A 6,737-nucleotide genomic window follows, 5' to 3' on the forward strand; every position below is an offset into this window, starting at 1 on the left:
GCACAACTTCATGTATAAACAGCCCAGTCAAATAAATAGGTTAGAGCAGGACAGGCAGCACTATTTTTTATTTAACTAAAACTACCAATGGAGTTTCACAAAGAGAATAATTATCCAAATAATGACTTACCCAGGTTTCTACAAGCAACACTTGGACTTTTGCAACAAACACTACCAGAAAGAAGAAGGAAGTATAGTCTATTAATAGCTACACCCTCAATCTTATTGTCACTCCCAAGACAAGTGCTTCAGCAACAAAGCAGTTCTTGTCATTAACTGAAATTTTGGTTTAGTATCAACACAGAGAAAGTGTGCCACGGGCTGACGCATCAACACTTTGCTTCCTACCTAGATTTCCCTGGAGTGTCTCTCCTTCAGGTGTGTGAGCTAAAGAGATTAAATGTTCATTATTGTCATGTAGGCTACTCTTTTCTTTTTTTTTTAAGATTTTTTATTTACTTGACACAGAGAGTCAGCTAGAGAGGGAGCACAAGCAGGGGGAGTGGGAGAGGGAGAAGCAGGCTTCCCGCTGAGCAGCGAGCCCGATGCAGGGCTCAATCCCAGGACTCTGGGATCATGACCTGAGTTGAAGGCAGACGCCTAACGACTGAGCCACCCAGGCACCCCTGGGCTACTCTTTAAAATAAGAACAAAAACAAAAATAGAATCTATAGTGGAAAATACTCACGAGAAAATGGACTCTTTTTTTTCTAAGTTGACTCACCAAACAATGGAGGATGTATACCAACAAATGCTTTGCTCAGGGGAACTGATTTTATACCTTTTCCTTTATTGAAAGCTCACCTTTATTCTAGATTTTTAGTATAGAAATTTTCAAATATATTCAAAAGTAGGTAGAATGATATAATAAAGGCCCCATGTACCCATCATTCAATTCTAACAATGATTACCTTGGCTCTTCTTAAATATCATGGCCACAAAGTACACACTTTGCAGGAAGTCCCAGTACAACAGCAACAACACAGTCATCTCAGAGACCCCCATGGAAAAAAAGAGAGAGAGAGATAGCCTCATGGAATCCTGAAAGCCAAATTTTAATTCATTTTAATTAAGTTTATAAAATAAATGTACATATACATGCCATAAGGCAAAGCTATGGGAAGATGAGAAAAGTGTGTCACAAAATCAAACAACAGAATCTCTAAACTCTAAGTTACAGTACTACCTGCCATTTATTAATCCAAGTGCCAGACACTTTACTAGGCATTTACCCTACACATTGACCTCTTACTTATCAACAGTACCATATGGTAAGATTAGTATCCCTGCTTTAAAAGTGTGGAAACAGGGGAGCCTGGGTGGCTCAGTCGGTTAGGCCTCCTACTCTTGGTTTTGGCTTAGGTCATGATCTCAGGGTTCTGAGATCGAGGCCTGCCTCAGTCCCCATGCTCAGCAGGGAGTCTACTTAAGATTCTTTCCTTCTCACACCACCCCTCTCCCACTGCCCCTCTCCTTCTCCCGCACTCTTTCTCTCTCTCTCAAATAAATAAATAAATCTTAAAAAAAAAAAAAAGATGTGAAAACCGAGGCCTGGAGAAGTAACTGACTTACAGTCATAGCTAGTAAGCAACAGGATTAACAATTGTCATTACCTGATTTAAAAGCCTCTGCTTTGTTTTATAAACTGTAGCCAAAAGACCTACTGGAGGTCAACTCAAAAGACATACGTTACCGATGTTAGAGGGGAAGGAAAATGGCAAACATCCAATTTGGTGGGAGCATGGAAAAACCCATTAGAGTTGTTAAAGTTTGGGGGTGCCTGGGTTGAGTAGGTTGAACTTCTGGTTGGCAGCTCAGGTCTTTTTTTTGTCTTTTAAAGATTTCATTTATTTATTTGCCAGAAGGAGCACAAGCACGAGCAGGGGGAGTGGCAGGCAGAGGGAGAAGCAGGCTCCCCCCTGAGCAAGGAGTCCAGGGCGGGACTCGATTTCCAGGACCCTGGGATCATGACCAGAGCTGAAGGCAGATGCCCAACCTACTGAGCCACCCAGGCATCCCCCAGCTCAGGTCTTGATCTCAGGGTCTTGAGTTCAAGCCCTGTGTTGAGCCTACTTAAAAAAAAAAAAAAGAATTGTTGAAGTTTTTGCACCAAAGGTAAGGCAAAATAATTGATTAATTCTACCTTGCATTTGCTCCATTTAAAAGTAGCCTAGAATTCTTAACATGACCAAATGAATAAATATGTCATTTGCTCAGCAGTACAATAACTTAAAATAGCCATAATTGCATAGTAAGGCATAATTTAACCTTGCCCACTGTTATAACGCCAACTTAAATCAGAAGCCATGCTAAATAAATCCCACTAACACATTCTCTAAATTCATTATACACTCATGCCATTCAAGTGCACTGCATTAAAACTTGAGTTTTACTGGCTCAGTCATCCTTACCTTTTCTAACAAACCTTTTGTCAAGGTGACAAAAAAGCAAGTGGGGTTTATATATATATATTTTGATAAAGGACCTGGGACCATTTTGTGTTCAGCTTCTATGGCACAGTACTTTCTTTTTAAAAAATATTTTATTAGAGGGGCACCTGGGTGGCTTAGTCATTAAGCGTCTGCCTTCGGCTCAGGTCATGATCCCGGGGTCCTGGGATTGAGCCCCACATCAGGCTCTCTGCTCAGGGGGAAGCCTGCCTCTCCCTCTGCCACTCCCCCTGCTTGTGTTCCTGCTCTCGCTGTGTCTCTTTCTGTCAAATAAATAAATAAAATCTTTAAAAAATAAATAAAAAATATTTTATTAGAGAGAATTGTTTTATTTTAAACTTGCATCAATTTTGCTTCATTTAATAATTTATCCAAAGTGTTTATTACATACACATAATTTTTAAAAAATCAAGGAGCACCAAATAAGTTATAAAGACAAACAGTAGTTTCTTGTCCCACCCTTGGGACTACCTCCCAGTAATTGCTTCAGAAAATAAAATGTTTTTTTCTTTTAAATCATTTTAGCTGCTTCTTTGTGTATATATATATTTCCATGTTCCTAGATGATAGCCTTATAATGCTTCCTCTTGATTTACCACTTTTAAGACTGCAGCTGTGACTTCCTGGCATGGCAGATGGTAACAAATGGATACATATTAGCTGAGTACCTATTATATGCCAGACTCTGTGTTTGGGGGATGCAGAGGTGACAAAACAGACAAATCCCTGACTTCCAGAAATTTCCTATAAAGTGGATTAAATCCTTTTGCAACCCCTCCACCCACTCCCCACTCTTCCAATGTAATTCTATCACAATTTTTATTTCAGTTAATCTGTGTTTATATTATGCCCATGTAAATATTGTTCACTTCAGTACTCCAAACTACTATGATTATATTTCTTCTTTTTGCACTTCTTGAGTACTTTTTTTAATTTTAAGATTTATTTGTTTATTTTAGTGAGTGAGAGGGAGCGCACGCGCATCACGCAGGGGCTGAGGAAGAGGGAGAGAGAAATCCAAGCCCAGTCTGCACGCGGAGCTCCGGGGATCCCAGCGGGAGGGGGGCTCGATCCCACGATCCTGGGACCAGACCTGAGCCGAAACAAAGAGTCCGATGCTTCACCGACTGCGCCCTGCTCCTTTTGCAGGCGCCCCACTTCTTGAGTACTTTTAAAACAAAATAAAAATAAAAATAATAGGACTTTAAAATTGTTACAGTGGCTCAAATAGATGCCCAATCCATCTACCATCAGTTTTCAGCCAGTTCTCCCATTTTCCTAGAGACTCAAATGGGGAAGCGTCTGTCTTGTTTCAGTCTATATTGATTGTTCCGTAGACCTGCTTCTTCAGCGTTGCATTGCACGGTTCCCTGGATTCCATGCCTTCTGTCTCATTCTGTGGGAGTCCATCCTTAGTAAAATCTAGAGAAGGAGGACAAGAAATAAACTTTCTGGATCCTTGAATACGTGAAAATCAATCAGTCAATCAAATAGTACCAAGTAAGTTAGAAGGACAAACTGCAGTTTCTTGCCCCACCCCTTCAGACTACCCCCCAGTGACTGCTTCAGAAACAGTTACCTTTTTCTTTAATCTGTCTTCTGGTTGGACAGGCATTTCCCTCAGAATTCTGAAAGCATCTGTCTTCTACCATTCAGTACTGATAAGAGAACTATGGTGTCATTCTCTCTCTTGTTCCTTTGTCTAGGACCCATCTTTTCCTCTCTGGAAGCTTTTAGAATCTTCTCTTTATCTCTTGCACAGTGACAAAACTTTGTATGAAAATTTTTTCATTGCTCAGAGTACTTGGGCTTTTTCCACTTGTAGACTCCTGTCATTTGGGTCTGGAGAATTTTCTAGAGTTACTCCTATGACAGTTTGTTCATCTGTATTTACTCTCTCCTTATTTTTAAAGATTTTATTTATTTATTTATTTGAGACAGAGAGAAAGAGAGGGCACGGAGGGTGGGGGGCGGTGTGTGGAGAGTGAGGGAGGGAGAGGGACAAGCAGACTCCTCGCTGAGCACAGAGCCCAGCCTGGGGCTCGAACTCATAATCCTGAGATCATGACCTGACCTGAAATCAAGAGTCAGAAACTTAACTGACTGAGTCACCCAGGCATCCCTACCCTCTCCTTTTGCAGGAATTCTACAATTTGGATTTTGATCTTTCTGCATAGATCCTTTCATCTCTTTTCTCTTTTCTATCTTTCTCTGCTTGCTGGGAGATTTCATTAACTTTCTTCTTTTTTTTTTTTTTTTTTAAGATTTTATTTATTTATTTGACAGAGAGATAGAGAGAGAGCACAAGTAGGCAGAGAGGTAGGCAGACGGAGAGGGAGAAGCAGGCTCTCTGCTGAACAGGGAGCCCGATGCGGGGCTTGATTTCAGGACCCCGGGATCATGACCTGAGCCGAAGACAGCCACTTAATCGACTGAGCCACCCAGGCGCCTCTTCATTAACTTTCTTTTCCAGCCTTTCTATTACGTTACTATTGTGGCTATTATATTTTTAATTTCTAGGATATCTTTTGTGTTCTCTGTTTCTGTTTTGTTTTGTTTTTTAAATGGGTATCATGTAATTTCTCTGAGTTTTGGAATTTTAAAAAGAGTTTTCTTCTCCTTATATTGTCTCTGTCTTCTCTGGGTCCTTTTGTTCTGTTTACTTAGTTTAGGATGATTAGGCGGGAGCCAGTTATTTCACAGGAAGGCCACAGAATTTTTTTTTCCCCCTGGGGCTATTCAGTTTCTGTTCTGCAGAATCAATTACTATTACTTTATCTGATTTCAGTTTTTCAAAAACTAGTTAAAGTTTTTTTAATCTGCTATTGTTTCTCCAATTCTCTTAATTTTAGGGGAAGTCTTAGACAGGAGAGGCGATAAATCCATACGATCAACCTGCCTTCTTCAACCAAAATCTATTGGAGAAATGTAAAAGTTCTCAAAAATACAGTTTTTGGATTACTCTTGATGACTGTCACCAACAGGAGTAGCAGGATTTCCAGAAAGTCTTTTTTTTTTAAGATTTTATTTATTTTTTTATTTATTTGACAGAGAGAGAGAGAGAGTGAGGACAAGCTGGGGGAGTGGTAGAGGGAGAGGGAGAAGCAGACTCCACGCTGAGCAGGGAGCCCAATGTGGGACTCGATCCCAGGACCCTGGGATCATAACCTGACCTGAAGGCAGATGCTTAACCGACTGAGCCACCTGGGCATCCACAGAAGCAGTCTTTAAATCATACTTCAAGTTTTCTGAGTGAGCCCATTAGCTCAGTTGGGTAGAACATGGCAAAATAATGCCAAGGTCTTGAGTTTGATCTTCATGAAGGTCCATCAACCTCACTTAATTTCACAGACTCCATCTTCTCCCCCTAACTCACAAAGTCAAGAATATTGTTTTGGATAGCTAGCTATAAAATAGGCAAGGAATAATCCAGCTTTCATTTCCTGCAATTGTTAAGATTCTGTGTCCTAGGGTAGCTTTGTCACATGCTGCTACGGAACTTAAAAGGAACAACAACAACAAAAACACTGGCAAATTAAAGGGAAATGATGAGAAAAAGAATATAGACATATCAGTATCTGCTGGGGGAAAATCATCCCATATGGTTTCCAGTGTTTCCCTGGAAGCAGAGTTTAGATGGAAATTTTCAGACAAAGGCTTATTGAGGACTACCTCTGGGAGCACACGGTAGGGGAGGGAGGGCAGTGGGGGAAGTTGATCTTTGGTGAAGTCACAACAGAGGCCTCAGCTGATCCCACAAGGAGTTCTGGAGCTGGAAATCCCTTCAGAGTTGTCCCACCTTGAGACAAGAGGCCAGGTTTTATAACCTTGCATTGACCTGTTACAGGGTGAGAACTATCCCAGGAAGGGAGCATGACATTCTGGAAAAGTGGCCCTTATCAGCTGACAGCAATTTCCAGAGAGTTTTGGTTTCGAAGTTGTGAGTCAGCAGTCCGTATTCCTGGCAGACTGCCGTGTTCACTATATACCATACAGAGTACCATCTTCTTGAAAGTTCAGGAGGTAAAATATTGGTTCTTTTTTTTTTTTCCAGTTTTTCCCAGACACTTATGGGAAGAAAATGACCAGTGCAGTGCAGAAGTGAAACTATATTTGAGGTGAGAAGGAACAAAGGATCTGTTCAGTCCATGACCCAGAGAATTCGCTTCCCAGAAATGAAATTAATGGAATTGAGTCTCCAGGACTTTGAGCATTTTATTATTTTTTATTTTTTTTTAAGATTTTATTTATTTATTTGACACAGAGAGAGAGAGAGCACAAGTAGGC

Source organism: Leptonychotes weddellii, chromosome 6, assembly GCF_054177405.1.
Source record: "Leptonychotes weddellii isolate Sample4059 chromosome 6, ASM5417740v2, whole genome shotgun sequence".
In the NCBI taxonomy this organism is placed as follows: domain Eukaryota; kingdom Metazoa; phylum Chordata; class Mammalia; order Carnivora; family Phocidae; genus Leptonychotes; species Leptonychotes weddellii.